This window comes from Salvelinus sp. IW2-2015, unplaced genomic scaffold (genome assembly GCF_002910315.2).
Source record: "Salvelinus sp. IW2-2015 unplaced genomic scaffold, ASM291031v2 Un_scaffold1849, whole genome shotgun sequence".
NCBI classification, from domain to species: Eukaryota; Metazoa; Chordata; class Actinopteri; order Salmoniformes; family Salmonidae; genus Salvelinus; species Salvelinus sp. IW2-2015.
The window spans coordinates 216,167-232,387 of NW_019943214.1; the positions used below are offsets into that span (position 1 = coordinate 216,167).

Here is a 16,221-nt window from a genome sequence, read left to right on the forward strand (position 1 = left end):
GCAGAGTTTATGTCTGGAAGCCTCTGGTCCGATGGGGGAGACGAAGAGCTAGCCAGCTGAAATCAAGGAATATGGGTTTTCATGTGAGCAGAACGAAGGAGTCACCGAACTTCACTTTCTCACAAACGCATTAAGGCTATGAAAGGAGCCTAGACAGGGTTCCCTACCCACTCTTTGACCATTCCTCCAATGAGTTTTGGAGACGAGGGTTGAGTAGAGAGGGACTCAAGGGAGAATGCATAATGAGATCTCCCCCCGGTGACACCCCAAAAGGGTTCAATAGCAACAGTGCGCCAGAGGCAGACACCTGACGAAGCCAAAGTTTTTCAAAGACTAGTTTTCAGTACGTTTCCAGTCGTGAGGCTTTGTGCAGGGTTCGTATGGCCCATCGATGTGCGTGGTCATCTCTACCTGTTGAGGGTGAACCAACACTACGCCAAGCTGGTAGCGCCCCCTGGTGTGTCGCTCATCGCACAGAATGCAGCTGTTGAAGGACCGACCTGCGTGTGATAGGGGCATAGGAGGCAGAACGAGTGCGGGGGTGAGTCCCAATATTCTGTACCTTTCTCCTTGAAGTGTACAACTCCATTCACTCTACTTCCCACAAATTCTAAAAGCCATTTATTGGTGGAAGGCTGGACTTAGTGGCGATCCCCATATTCTTGATACATGTCATATTGCTATTCAAATCAGTCGAGAGATGAGTGATATCAATGCACACTTTGTGGAAGATAACGAACATGTGATGGAACATCAACTCTGTAGGTTAGGTTAATGTAGTATCATTAGGACAGTGAAAGTAGTTATTAGTTGTCATGTCAAAGCATGTTGCAACCTAAACAAAGAGATCAATGTAGACAAGACAAAAAGCGAAGTCTGGTGAACACGATTCAACAGAGAATAACAGCCAGCCAGACACCCAGTGAACCACAAGCATTAAAAACATTGACAGGTCAGGGAATCAGCCTCAAAATCCTTCATAAGTGATTTAAAAACACCAATCGGGACAAGTTCTTCCAGTTTAAAAGTATTTTGTAAGGCGTTCCAAGACGATGGCGCAGAGTACATAAAAGCCCTTTTACCAAATTCAGTTCGGACATTTGGAACAGTTAGCAGGATAAAGTCCAGCGAACGAAGAGAGTACCCACCACATTTCTGAACAATAAAAATGTTCTCTGAATGGTTCTCTGCAGGTTCTGTGTGAATGGTTCTCTACTTTTTTGCAGATCAATTTAGAAAACAATTTGAAATGCACCACACACACACACCTCCCACCCCCCCACTTTTCATTTGTTTGTTTTAAAGGGCAACTGCACTTGCTGATTTGGCCTAATGTCATATTTGGTTCATTAAGAAACGCTAGAGAACTAAATTAAACGTGAGTTGGTTTCAGGGTGTGGTTTGATGTGGCTGTCTCGTGTGTGTTTGCAGGTAGAAATAGTTAGCCAAATTATTTTGCCTATTAGCTCCAGCAGGCTGGTGTGCGACGTGACTTTGGAAAGTTAGGGACCGTCAATAAATTACACAATGTAAATAAGACAATATTTTCATGTTGCACACCTTTTAGTTCTTATTAAATGCGTTCAATATTTATATATGAATTTCTAGAATTTATAGTTGGTTTGAGGTTTTTATGTAATTGAAATTTGGAGCTATTGGAATTGTGTAATTTACCGGTCCCTAACTAGCCCCACGGGGATATCCAAAGTCAACCCAAATTTACCACAGGGATTACGATCGGATCTCGCAAAGCTGCACTCCAAAGTGATGGTTACTCGTGTGCTGCCAGCTGTGGGCAGGATGGAAACAAACCCCAACCTTTCTTTACGTTGTGACGCAGTCACGACCACAAGTCTCACACACACAAAAAAACGGTGTTTTGGACAAGATTGACTTTATAACCAAAATGATCCTATTGATTATTTGTAGTCAATTTACAATATAATAAATGTTTGACTCGTATCCATGCCACAGGCTGTTTTCTAAACGAGAAGTTGTTTATTAGGGGTATTTGCTCTTTGAACTTACTGTATAGTAACTTGACCAGAGCAACTCAAATGTAAAGACAAATTAAGTGTCCGCATAACAGCACAACACAACTCCAAACATGACAGATCAGAAGCTACATAGGCCCTAGGCTATTTAAATGTAGAGACATGAATGGAATGAGTTATAAGACCTCTATGATTCATTTAGTCAGTTCTACCAGCTAATGTGAGATTGACATTACATAAGAGGACATCATTTAAGAGCCTATGTATTTTCAATGTTTTGTTCACCTACAATCTAACCACAAAGCTGGGCATCTTTTCCCCTCCCTTTCTGGCTGCCCTTCCCCTAAGTTCCAGTTTGTTTATTTGTCATAAACACATGATGTACATAGAGTACACGGTACAATGAAATGCTAACTTGCAGGTGAACCTCTTGTCAATGGAACAACAACAGAACGAGTCAGTCGCTAGGTGAATAAAACAAGAACGAGTCGGTCGCTAGGTGAATAAAACAAGAACGAGTCGGTCGCTAGGTGAATAAAAAAAGGAATACAAATAAAAGGTGAATGAAATGTTACCAATTTAATAAATGGCCAGTTACACGGTCCTGCCGCTCTCGGCGTTCCCACAGGCTGGCCTCGCCTCGGGACCTGTAGACGCCGGCTAGGATCAGCAGCCCTACGTAGGCGCGCAGGTCGGTGGAGTCCATGGGTCCCAGCCGTCGCCGTATTTCTCACCCCCTGCAGATTCGTCATGTCCACAAATTATCCTTTCTTATCGCCGGTGTGACGAACAGCCGGAAGGTGACCACGATGTCGAGGCGCTCGCGACGCGGGCGTAGGCCGCGTGGGGCCGGCGGATGGCGCGGGGCCGGTCCAGGCCGCGATAGGCACGGAGGACCATTTGATTTTTGCCTGTTTTTTGACAGCAACGTCTCCCTTTCTCGCTCTGGCTCTCTGGCTCTCTGTCTCGCTCTCTGTCTCGCTTCTCGGGCAGCGGCCGCGTCTCCCTCTCGCTCTCCCTCTCGCTCTTCCTCCGAAGAGGAGCACGACCGCGAGGCCGAGTCGTCTTCGTAGTCGTCCGCGTCACGCTCGGGGGTTGTATTCCTCACCGTCTTCATCTTCCGAAACGTCCTCCTCTTCGGAATCGCAGTAGTCTTCTTCGTCTTCTTGGTCGACACTGGAGGATATCTGTTCCAGGACCTGAGCCGCGCTGAAACCAGGACTGCGAGGCGTCGTAGGCGGAGGGCTCACGCTCGGCGGGGTCGTATTCCTCCTCGTCGTCGTCCTCATCTTCTTCTTCTTCTTCTTCCTGACAATATTAGTAGCCTCTCTACGCCCTGCTTACAGTGGCCACGTGAATGGGACGAGGCACGTGAATGGACGAGGCGTGTGGTCGGCCCTTCGGCCCATCCGGTACGCTTGGCTGGCCTCCCCGTGTGATAGCACCGAGGTTGTGCACTGAGTTCTTGGGGACAAGTGGTGCCTGCCAGGGTCACTCTGACCCAGCCCAGACAGGGGTAGGAGGGTTACAACATACACCTTGCTAACGCTGCCAGGGTCACTCTGACCCACACAGACACGGGGAATCAACTCGTAACGCTTGCCGGGGGTCACTCTGACCCGCCGAGACAAAGGGAAGGTTATGTAACAACAGCCATACCCAAAAGGCACAATATCCACAACCAAGGGAAGGTAGTGTAGGAGGGGGGCGTTTTTAGAATCAATACCCAAACTCACACGGGGCCCAAGGGCCCGTTGGGGGGACAGAGGGCCGTATTCACACAGGGCCCTTTCCCGGAATGTGGCGCGTGTGAATTTTGGGGCAGGACCTTTGACTAGTATCCACCAGGTGGTAGTGTTGGGTCACTATGACCCGGCCCAGACAGGGGTAGGAGGGTTACAACATACACCTTGCTAACGCTGCCAGGGTCACTCTGACCCACACAGACACGGGCAATCAACTCGGAACTGCCCGGGGTCACTCTGACCCGCCGAGACAACGGGAGGGTTAAGAAGGTCATACCAAGGATCATTAAGCTATTTCACTTAGATTTAAGAAGAGGTATATACATTTATACTTTTTTTTTTTTTTTAAAGATGTTGGATAAAACATTGAATTTGGTYTTACTGCTGTTAGCCAATAAAAACACATTGAATAACAGATTCACTACATGGAAGAACAGATCGTCCTCAAAACAATCTAAAGGAAGTTTGTTCTGAAGTGTCTGTCCTGTATCTCAGAGAGAGAAGAAAGATAAGGAAACATTTTTTTAATAAAGTATTTATCCCCTTATTTTAGGCATTAAACTACACTATATACACACAAAAGTATTTTGCACACCTCTTCAAATGAGTGGATTTGGCTATTTCAGCCACACCCGTTGCTGACAAGTGTATAAAATCGAGCACACAGCCATGCAATCTCCATAGACAAACATTGGCAGTAGAATGGCCTTACTGAAGATCTCAGTGACTTTCAACATGGCACCGTCATAGAATACCACCTTAACAACAAGTCAGTTCTGCCCTGCTAGGGCTGCCCCCGGTCAACTGTTAGAGCTGCCCCCGGTCAACTGTTAGAGCTGCCCCCGGTCAACTGTTAGAGCTGCCCCCGGTCAACTGTAAGGGCTGTTATTGTGAAGTGGAAACATCTAGGAGCAACAACGGCTCAGCAGCGAAGTGGTAGACCACACAAGCTAGCAGAACAGGACTGCTGAATGCTGAAGCACGTAAAAATAATCTGTCCTCGGTTGCAACACTCACTACAGAGCTTCATAATGCCTCTGGAAGCAACGTCAGCACAAGAACTGTTCGTCGGGAGCTTCATGAAATGGGTTTCCATGGCTGAGCAGCCATGCACAATGCCAAGCGTCAGCTGGAGTGATGTAAAGCTCGCCGCCATTGGACTCTGGAGTAGTGGAAATGCGTTCTCTGGAGTGATGAATCACGCTTCACCATCTGGCAGTCCGACGGGCGAATCTGGGTTTGGCGGATGCCATGAGAACTCTACCTGCTCCAATGTATAGTGCCAACTGTAAAGGTTTGGTGGAGGAGGAATAATGGTCTGGGCTGTTTTTCATGGTGGGCCCTTAGTTCCAGTGAAGGAAATCTAAGCTACAGCATACAATGACATTCTTTAGAGGATTCTGTCTTCCAACTGTGTGCAACAGTTTGTGAAGGCCCTTTCCTGTTTCAGCATGACAATGCCCCCGTACACAAAGAAGGCCATACAGAAATGGTTTGTCGAGATCGGTGAGGAAGAACTTGACTGGCTGCACAGAGCCCTGACCTCAACCCCATCAAACACCTTGGATGAATTGGAACGTACTGCGAGCCAGGCTTAATCGCCCAACATCAGTGCCAGACCTCACTAACGCTCTGTGGCTGAAAAGGAAGCAAGCCCACCGGGGAGGCTACAAACCACAGTGTCTCGCACCTACTGTTGACATTTGGTGAGGATTGGTGATGATCTTGGGCGTGGCTTCAGCAAGGCTGGATTCAGGCAGATTTGTCTTTTGTGAAGGTTGTACAAGGTTGTCCTGCGAAGAAAAAACTTGCTCCCTTCCGCTCTGACAATGTTCCCCCAAGCTCTGAGGATTGGTTTTTCAGCAGGACAATTCTCCATGCCACACAGCCAGGTCATCAAGTGTGGTGGAGGATACCACATGATCAAAACCCTGTCATGGTTCAGCCCCATATCCTTGACCTGAACCCCATTAAACCTCTGGAATGTGGACAAGAGGAAAATGGTATGGTCACCAAGCCATCAAACAAAGCCGAGCTGCTTGAATTTTTGCGCCAGAAGAACCATTCACACAGACCTGATACTTGTATTTTGGTTACAGGGTCTGTGAAGTCACCCAACATCAATGTGAAAGACTGGTGGAGAGCATGCCAAGACGCAAGAAAGCTGTGATTGAAAAATCAGGGGTTTTCCACCAAATATTGATTTCTGAACTCTTCCTAAGTTAAATCATTATTATTGTGTTTAAAAATTAATAGGAACTTATTTTCTTTGCATTATTCGAGGTCTGACAACACTGCATCTTTTTTGTTATTTTGACCAGTTGTCAGTTTCTGCAAATAAATGCTCTAAATTATAATATTTTTATTTGGAATTTGGGAGAAATGTTGTCAGTAGTTTATAGAATAAAACAAAAATTTTCATTTTACCCAAACACGTACCTATAAATAGTAAAACCAGAGAAACGGATCATCTTGCAGTGGTCTCTTAATTCTTTCCAGAGCCCTATACTTACATTCGTTTTTTTTTTTCAACTGGTACCTGGGATCTTTTGACGAGTCTTTGTGAGGCTTTTGGGCGTCCTAGAGCAAAATAATCYACATGTACGCGTTCGTGAGCCCTTTCCCATCAATGCAGAGGTTAAAAGTAAGAAAACAGGCACCCACTTATGGAAACTCGWATCAGATTGCGTAATGACCCTACCGCTTATTCGAAAACATGCCACAGATGTAAGAGGATGAAACTAGGCTATAGATACGTGCAGCTTAGGTTGCAGTCGGTTGCGTTGCAGTTGCATATGAAAAACGGTGCTCCGCCCTCCTCGGTAAATTATCCTATCATGTGTGTCCTAATGTTATATTGGTCAAGTGTTTACTGCGAGCTGATTGGATAAACCAGATCAGAGTGGGCGGGGGATCATCAGAGGTTATAAAAGCCACCCCTCATAGCCGTTCGGTGCTTCCCGAAATAATCAACGTTCATTCAACAAAGGCTGTGCCCTGGTATCGAAACGGCGTCAAGGCTGGACTAACACGGACAATAACGGGGTAAGCTAAATTAAATATCTGSTTTTATTATATGATATAAAGTTTGGGATATCAACCGTACGAATATGTTCGAGTTGTCAAGAGTTGAGTCAACTTCAACCCTATTGTAGTCTAGCTAGCGCTGTTAGCATATCTAGCTAAAGTTACTGTTAGCAAACATGACGTGTTTTTAAAAACAATGGAAGCTCAATGGACGTTAGAACTTGTTCACTCTAGATACCTCTTTAGGTAATGTAGACATTTTGAATGCACTTTCACAATGCCACGAATATATTTTAATAGTTTTTTTGTTGAAAATATCAAGTGTTTCTGTTAACTTTTGTTTGTTTCATTTCAACTGTAACGTTAGAACACTATAGTAAAATTTGAATGAGCTAGCGAGGCTTGTAGCGTTGTGTGACCACTGATACAACCGTGTCCACTTGACTCGGTTATATCAGCTAGTGACAAATGTTTTACTGTCTCACAGGAATCCCGTTTTAAATGAGCACTTAACCATCCAACAAACATCTATGTCAAGACTACCAACGGACCACATCTAGCTGCCGTGTCTTCTGTCTCTCGCATTGGACCACAGTGACAGTGCATACCTAATCTAAATCCGAGTATCGGCTAAGTTAACCAAGACCGACACCCAAAATGGTTCAGAATAAGAATACCACCCCAGAAGTCACTGGCATCCACCGCTCTTTAAATGTGAGTTACTCTTTCTGTTTGTAATTACTGCTTCTAAAAGTCATTATCCAAATGTGTTTCCTAATTGAATAGAAGTATTGAAGAAGCGAACTGATTCAAAGGCTGGAGGAACATGKATTACATTATTGTGAACGGATGTTGCTCAGTCATTGCATGTCTTCTGTGTTAATTTTAGCCCAGTCAGTCGGTATCCCAGACCATACTATTTCAGTCAGTGACAGCTAGGTATGTATAACTTCCTGGGGAGAGTACAGAAGTGTAACTGTGGTCACTCTGTGGTATCTAACGTTTGCCCTAGCCCAATATTAGACCTCTGATTTAATTACTTAATTAATGACACAGGGTATTAGACAGAGGTTCCAATTTGTTTTGCCCCACAACCCCATTTTCATATCTGAAAGTTCTTGTGACCCCGACCGTGTACAATTAAAAAAAAAAATGAACAGCCAATGTTTACTTTTATATTTGAAGCTATGGCAGACAATTGAAAAATATTCTAAAAATTAGAGGTCAAATCATGGCATCAGTGATCTTCAGGTCYGAAAGTCGACGCTCTAGAAWGAGGCCKGAGTTCCCGAGTTGGAATTCCGAGTTGGATGACCGTGCAAAAAGTATATTCCCAGTTGGTGCTCGTTTGTCCTCAAAGTTCACAGTAGTCTTGAATGCAGCATTAAGGTTTAGACTACAGGGTGTTGCCTTTGAGTCAGCAACTAAACTCCTCCGTAGTGACATGTAAATGGGGCGGCAGGGTAGCCTAGTGGTTAGAGCGTTGGACTGGTAACCGGAAGGTTGCAAGATCGGAACTCCGAGCGGACAACGTAAAAATCTATCGTTCTGCCCCAGAACAAGGCAGTTAACCCACTGTTCCTAGGCCGTCATTGAAAATAAGAATTTGTTATATACCGACTTGCCTAGTTAAATAAAGGTAAAATTTAAAAAATGCATTCGGTCTCATCACAGCTCGATCAGCTGTTCGATTTTACCTACAGGGATGTCAACTGAGCCAGGATCACAGTCAAACGGATTGGGAAGTAGGTCCCAAAGTGCTCTTCCAGGTGTAGGAGGTGAGCAGTCATCTCTGGTGTGGGACACTTACTGATGTTGTTTTCTGTTAGAAACACGCACAGCCGAGGGAAGGGGGCATGGTGCGCTTTTGAACGACTCTCTCCTATAATTATATCCTCTGAATCCTCTGATTTGATCACTCATCTGTAGAATGTTTTTTATTTCCCCTTCATGCTTGCGTTGAGTTTGTTCAGGTCCCCAAATATCCCTGTTACATAGGCAAGGGGACACTTTCTTTTCATTTCACAGAAAGTCAAGCAAGATTTTTTTATTTAATCTAAATTTTTATTAACACATCCATTGTGAATGACAACAGTTCTTCTATCAATGGACAATCTTTCCAAGTCTCCTCGACGATAACCACTAAGCCTCCGTGTGAAATAGAATATGGTCATGCTCTGATCCACATCGTTTTTCTAACAGTGGATGTGGTTTCATGTAGTTTACAATCCAAGTTACCTGCCGCAGTATATCTGAGTTACTGTGCTCGGCTCTTTTGCCGCCAGTTGCACTCGGTGTGTCATACAATGCGTCCATATGGCAGAGGGAGACCCYTTCATAGTTAGGGTGCAGAGGTCTGCCCACCGTCCCKCCYTAGATGGAGCCCCATCTGTGCGAAAGCCCACCATTCTATCCCATGGATTCTGTTTTTCTTCAATATAGCCATGCAGCACACTGAACATCCCCCGTGTCGTTTCATGCTCTGGAATCGTGAGACCGAACCATATGTCCTCGTGATTAGCATCCCCCTTAACATGTACAGTCCCCTAGGAGGCCTACGGAGAGTTTTAGACTACTTGACTATATCCACATTTTGTACAACCCGAAGCACACAGCCAAGACAACGCAGGAGTGGTTTCGGGATAAGTCTCTGAATGTCATTGAGCGGCCCAGCCAGAGCCTGGACTTGAACCCGATCTTTGGAGAGATCTGAAAGTAGCTGTGCGAAACTAGAGGTCAACCGATTATGATTTTTCAATGCCGATACCGATTATTGGAGGACAAAAAAAGCCGATACCGAATAATCGGGCGATTTATTAAAATGTTTTTTTATTTTTTTAAATATATATATATATCATACACACACACACATTTTTGTAATAATGACAATTGCAACAATACTGAATGAACAATGAACACTTTTATTTTAACTTAATATAATACATAAATACAACACACGCACACAGCTCTGAAGTAACAATGATACTGAAGAGTCTGCTTAGGAGACAAATACTCTCAACTGTTTGAATAAAAATAGAGTTTAAGTTACCTGTGATGAATGTTGAAAACAAAAACTTTAATTTGTATATGCAGGAAATCCTATTTTAATAATGGGCATGGTAAGAATTGACAACCAAAGTGCGAGTCATAATTCCCATGACACCTAGCAAAATCTGAAAAGCGGTTCCTTCATTTATTCCATAGGATATTTTTTAGATTCACTTAAAATAAGGTCTGTGTTTCGTGTAGGCTTACACCACCGTGCCAATTTTATAACTGTGTAGATATCCATAGGACAAGGTAACTCTGATCAATATTGGCTAAATATAAGCGAAGATAAAAAAAAATCTTGATTGGATTTATGAAAATATGTTGACAAACGTTACCTTATCCTAGTGAGATTTACACGGGTATCGAAAACAAAACGTTTATTCCATTCCGTGTTTTATCTAACGGGTGCATCCATGAGTCTAAAATATTCCTGTTACATTGCACAACCTTCAATGTTGTCATAATTACGTAAAGTTCTGGCAAATTAGTTCGCAAAGAGCCAGGCGGCCCAAACTGTTGCATATACCCTGACTCTGCGTGCAATGAACGCAAGAGAAATTACACAATTTCACCTGGTTAATATTGCCTGCTAACTCGGATTTCTTTTAGCTAAATATGCAGGTTTAAAAATATATACTTGTGTATTGATTTTAAGAAAGGCATTGATGTTTATGGTTAAGTACACATTGGAGCAATGAAGTCATTGATTGTTTTTTATAAGATAAGTTTAATGCTAGCTAGCAACTTACCTTAGCTTACTGCATTCGCTAACAGGCAGGCTCCTCGTGGAGTGCAATGTAATCAATGCAAGTTTGGATCCCCCAGCTGACAAGGTTAAAAATCTGTCGTTCTGCCCGTTCCTAGGCCGTCATTGAAAATAAGAATGTGTTCTTAACTGACTTGCCTAGTTAAATAAAGATTAAATAAAGGTTTAAAAGAAATCAAATCAGCGCCCATAAATTTCCGATTGTTATGAAAACTTGAAATCGGCCCGATTAATCGGTCGACCATTCCGATTAATTGGTCGACCTCTACTCCAGACGTGACGCTTGGTAGTCAGGCCAACAAGTTCAATCTTGCCAATCTTGGCAAATCGGGCCCAAAAATACCATTTCCGATTGTTATGAAAACTTGAAATCGGCCCCGATTAATGGCCATTCCGATTAATCGGTCGACCTCTAGCAGAAACCCTCCCCATCAAACCTGACAGAGCTTGAGAGGATCTGCAGGGAGAATGGGTGTGAACACCCCAAATACAGGTGTGCCAAGCTTGTAGCTTCGTACCCATCATACTCAATCTGTAATCGTTGCCAAAGGTGCTTTAACAAAGAACTGAGTAATGGGTCTGAATACCTACTGTGATTTTTTTCTCCCATTTTTAAATTGGCAAAAATGTCTAAGCCTGTATTTGCTTTGTTATTGTGGAGTATTGTGTGTAGATTTAGACTTTTTTCGTCCAAGGTGGCTTAGCAGTTCAGACGTTTTTTCTGTTCCGTATTGTTCGTGTCCTGTATATATATATATTTACACCTTTCTTCGCATATCTTTTATCTATTTTATTATCCAAGAACTCAACTACAAAAGCTTTCCTGCAAAAGCTTTCCTGCAACCCGCTTCACCAATTACAAAAAGTATTTATTTACCTCAATCTGAAAATCCATCGTGGAAGCTAGCCAGGGGCTAATTCAGAAGCTAGCCTGAAAGCTAACCAGAAGCTACTCCGATAGCTAGCCAGAAGCTAATCTGTAGCTGCCCCGAAATTAGCCGGTTTGCTGGCTAGCGTTGGTGTTCAGCTGCCCACGTTTAGTGGTCATCAGCTATTCCTTTAGCTCGATAATCTACCGGCACTTTTGTGCAACGCGACTCGGACCGGAGCATTCCGGGACTCTTTTTTCTCTCAGTTTCCCCGGATTCCAGCCGCAGGCTCTGGACACTTGCACCTTGATTTCGCAGCTAGCTAGCTGCAAACCGTGTGCCTATTGGCTTACGTCGACCCGGAGCAAAACTCAAATCATTCTGGAGCTAGCCAGCTGAGGAGTTCCATCACCATCCGGACCCGTTTCTTTTGTTGCTGCTGCAGATACGGAACCCCACCGGGCCTTTCACGACTGACTGCCGCGACTGACTGCCGACGTTATCTGCCCGAGGGATTTATCCAACTGGCACCTCCGTCCCGACGTTACCTGAACGCTCATCTGAGGCCCGCTAATCGTTAGCTGTCTTATCGGCTGCTATTTGAACAAGTATATTGGACAACTATTATTATTATTATTATTTATTTATTTTATTTTTTCCTTGGGTCACTATATCTATTTTGCCAATTTGGATTGATCCCCTCTACCACACGGAAACCCACTACACGGAACCCCACTAACCTACCGACGGAAACGCACGAGGTATCTACAAACAGACCTCCATCCTATGCTGCTCCCGATAGCCATATACCCGGCCAGCTGTCTGGATCGCCACGACCCCAACCAACCTCTACTCACTGGACCCTTATTGATCACTCGATTAGCATGCCTCTCCTTAATGTAAATATGCCTTGTCCATTGCTGTTCTGGTTAGTGTTTATTGGCTTATTTCACTGTAGAGATTCTAGCCCTGCTCTCTATACCATATCAACCTCTCAGTTCCACACCCACATATGCGATGACATCACCTGGTTTCAATGATGTTTCTAGAGACAATATCTCTCTCATCATCACTCAATACCTAGGTTTACCTCCACTGTATTCACATCCTACATACCTTTGTCTGTACATTATTCCTTTAAACTATTTTATCGCCCCCAGAAACCTCCTTTTACTCTCTGCTCTAGTAGCTCTAGGCGACCAATTCTCATAGCTTTTAGCCGTACCCTTATCCTACTCCTCCTCTGTTCCTCTGGTGATGTAGAGGTGAATCCAGGCCCTGCAGTACCTGGCTCCACTCCTATTCCCCAGGCGCTCTCTTTTGATGACTTCTGTAACCGTAATAGCCTTGGCTTCATGCATGTTAACATTAGAAGCCTCCTCCCTAAGTTTGTTTTGTTCACTGCTTTAGCACACTCTGCCAACCCGGATGTTTTTAGCCGTGTCTGAATCCTGGCTTAGAAAGACCACCAAAAATTCAGACATTTTCATCCCCATTACAAGATTTTCAGACAAGATAGAACGGCCAAAGGGGGCGGTGTTGCAATCTACTGCAAAGACTGCCTGCAGAGTTCTGTTATACTATCCAGGTCTGTTCCCAAACAATTTGAACTTCTACTTTTAAAAAATCCACCTCTCTAAAAACAAGTCTCTCACCGTTTGCCGCCTGCTATAGACCACCCTCTGCCCCCAGCTGTGCTCTGGACACTATATGTGAACTGATTGCCCCCCATCTATCTTCAGAGCTCGTGCTGCTAGGCGACCTAAATTTGAACATGCTCAACACCCCAGCCACCCTACAATCTAAGCTTGATGCCCTCAATCTACACAAATTATAAATGAACCTACCAGGTACCACCCAATTCCGTAAACACGGGTACCCTCATAGATATCATCCTAACAAACTTGCCCTCCAAATACACTCTGCTGTTTTCAACCAAGATCTCAGCGATCACTGCCTCATTGCCTGCATCCGTAATGGGTCAGCGGTCAAACGACCTCCACTCATCACTGTCAAACGCTCCCTGAAACACTTCAGCGAGCAGGCCTTTCTAATCGACTGGCCGGGGTATCCTGGAAGGATATTGATCTCATCCCGTCAGTAGAGGATGCCTGGTCATTTTTTAAAAAATGCCTTCCTCACCATCTTGAATAAGCATGCCCCATTCAAGAAATTTAGAACCAGGAACAGATATAGCCCTTGGTTCTCTCCTGACCTGACTGCCCTTAACCAACAGAAAAACATCCTATGGCGTTCTGCATTAGCATCGAACAGCCCCCGTGATATGCAACTTTTCAGGGAAGCCAGAAACCAATATACACAGGCAGTTAGAAACAGCAAGGCTAGCTATTTCAAGCAGAAATTTGCTTCTGCAACACAAATTCAAAAAAGTTCTGGGACACCGTAAAGTCCATGGAGAATAAGAACACCTCCTCCCAGCTTCCAACCGCTCTGAAGATAGGAAACACTGTCACCACCGACAAATCCACTATAATTGAGAATTCAATAAGCATTTTTTACGGCTGGCCATGCTTTCCACTGGCTACCCCTACCCCGGACAACAGCACTGCCCTCCCTCTGCTACTCGCCCAAGCCTTCCCCATTTCTCTTTTCTCCCAAATACAGTCAGCTGATGTTCTAAATGAGCTGCAAAATCTGGACCCTTACAAATCAGCCGGGCTAGATAATCTGGACCTTTCTTTCTAAACTATCTGCTGAAATTGTTGCCACCCCTATTACTAGCCTCTTCAACCTCTCTTTCGTGTCGTCTGAGATCCCCAAAGATTGGAAAGCAGCTGCGGTTATCCCCTCTTCAAAGGGGGGGGACACCTTGACCCTAACTGCTACAGACCTATATCTATCCTACCCTGCCTTTCTAAGGTCTTCGAAACCAAGTCAACAAACAGATTACCGACCATTTCGAATCCCACCACACCTTCTCCGCAATGCAATCTGGTTTTCAGAGCTGGTCATGGGTGCACCTCAGCCACGCTCAAGGTCATAAACGATATCGTAACCGCCATCGATAGGAAACAATACTGTGCAGCCGTATTCATTGACCTGGCCAAGGCCTTTGACTCTGTCAATCACCACATCCTCATTGGCAGACTCGACAGCCTTGGTTTCTCTAATGATTGCCTCGCCTGGTTCACCAACTACTTCTCTGATCGAGTTCAGTGTGTCAAATCGAGGGTCTGTTGTCCGGGCCTCTGGCAGTCTCTATGGGGGTGCCACAGGGTTTCAATTCTTGGACCGACTCTCTTCTTTGTTTACATCAATGATGTCGCTCTTGCTGCTGGTGATTCTCTGATCCACCTCTACGCAGACGACACTATTCTGTATACTTCTGGCCCTTCTTTTGACACTGTGTTAAACAACCCTCCAGGCGAGCTTCAATGCCATAACAACTCTCCTTCCGTGGCCTCCAACTGCTCTTAAATACAAGTAAAACCAAATGCATGCTCTTCAACCGATCGCTGCCTGCTCTCCTGCCCGCCTGTCCAACATCACTACTTGGACGGCTCTGACTTAGAATATGTGGACACCTACAAATACCTAGGTGTCTGGTTAAGACTGTAAACTCTCCTTCCAGACTCACATCCAAACATCTCCAATCCAAGTCAAATCTAGAATTGGCTTCCTATTCCGCAACAAGCAATCCTTTACTCATGCTGCCAAACATACCCTTGTAAAAACTGACCATCCTACCAATCCTCGACTTCGGTGATGTCATTTACAAAATAGCCTCAAACCCTACTCAATAAATTGGATGCAGTCTATCACAGTGCCATCCGTTTTGTCACCAAAGTCGCCTCATATACTACCCACCACTGCGACCTGTACACTCTCGTTGGCTGGCCCTCGCTTCATACTCGTCGCCCAAACCCACTGGTTCCAGGTCATCTACAAGACCCTGCTAGGTAAAGTCCCCCTTATCTCAGCTCGCTGGTCACCATAGCAGCACCTACCTGTAGCACGCGCTCCAGCAGGTATATCTCTCTAGTCACCCCCAAAACAATTCTTCTCTTGGACGCCTCTCCTTCCAGTTCTCTGCTGCCAATGACTGGAACGAACTACAAAAATCTCTGAAACTGGAAACACCTATCTCCCTCACTAGCTTTAAGCACCAGCTGTCAGAGCAGCTCATAGATTACTGCACCTGTACATAACCCATCTACAATTTAGCCCAAACAACTTACCTCTTTACCTACTGTATTTAATTTATTAATTTATTTTGCTCCTTTGCACCCCATTATTTCTGTCTCTACCTTGCACTTTCTTCCACTGCAAACCAACCATTCATTGTTTTTTTTAGTTTTTATTTTACTTGCTGTGTTGTACTCACTTCGCCTCCATGGCCTTTTATATTTTTATTATTTATACATATATTTTGTTTGCCTTCACCTCCCTTATCTCACCTCACTTGCTCACATTTGTATATAGACTTTATTTTAATTTTTTTCACTGTATTATTGACTATATGTTTGTTTTACTCCATGTGTAACTATGTGTTGTTGTATTGTGTCGAACTGCTTTGCTTTATCTTGGCCAGGTCGCAATTGTATGAGAACGTGTTCTCAATTTGCCTACCTGTTAAATAAAGGTTAAATAAAAAATAAAAATAAAAAAGATTGATGAGGGGGAAAAAACTATTTAATACATTTTAGAGTACGGCTGTCATCTAACAACATATGGAAAAAGTCAATGGGTCTGAATACCTTGGAAGGCACTGCATAGCAAACAAAGGTCAATGCATGGAAATTCGCCCT

At 44.2% G+C, this 16,221-nt stretch overlaps 1 long non-coding RNA gene across 1 annotated transcript in view; it reads left to right on the top strand.

Annotated features, from left to right (window-relative positions):
- Window positions 1–6,701: 6,701 nt before the first annotated feature.
- Window positions 6,702–16,221, top strand: part of LOC112072178 (uncharacterized) — a 10,592-nt gene continuing 1,072 nt past the window's right edge. Inside the window, exons 1-2 of the long non-coding RNA XR_002894266.2 lie at window positions 6,702–6,784; window positions 7,254–7,480. This is a non-coding gene — a long non-coding RNA (uncharacterized lncRNA). The remainder of the gene's footprint in view (window positions 6,785–7,253; window positions 7,481–16,221) is intronic.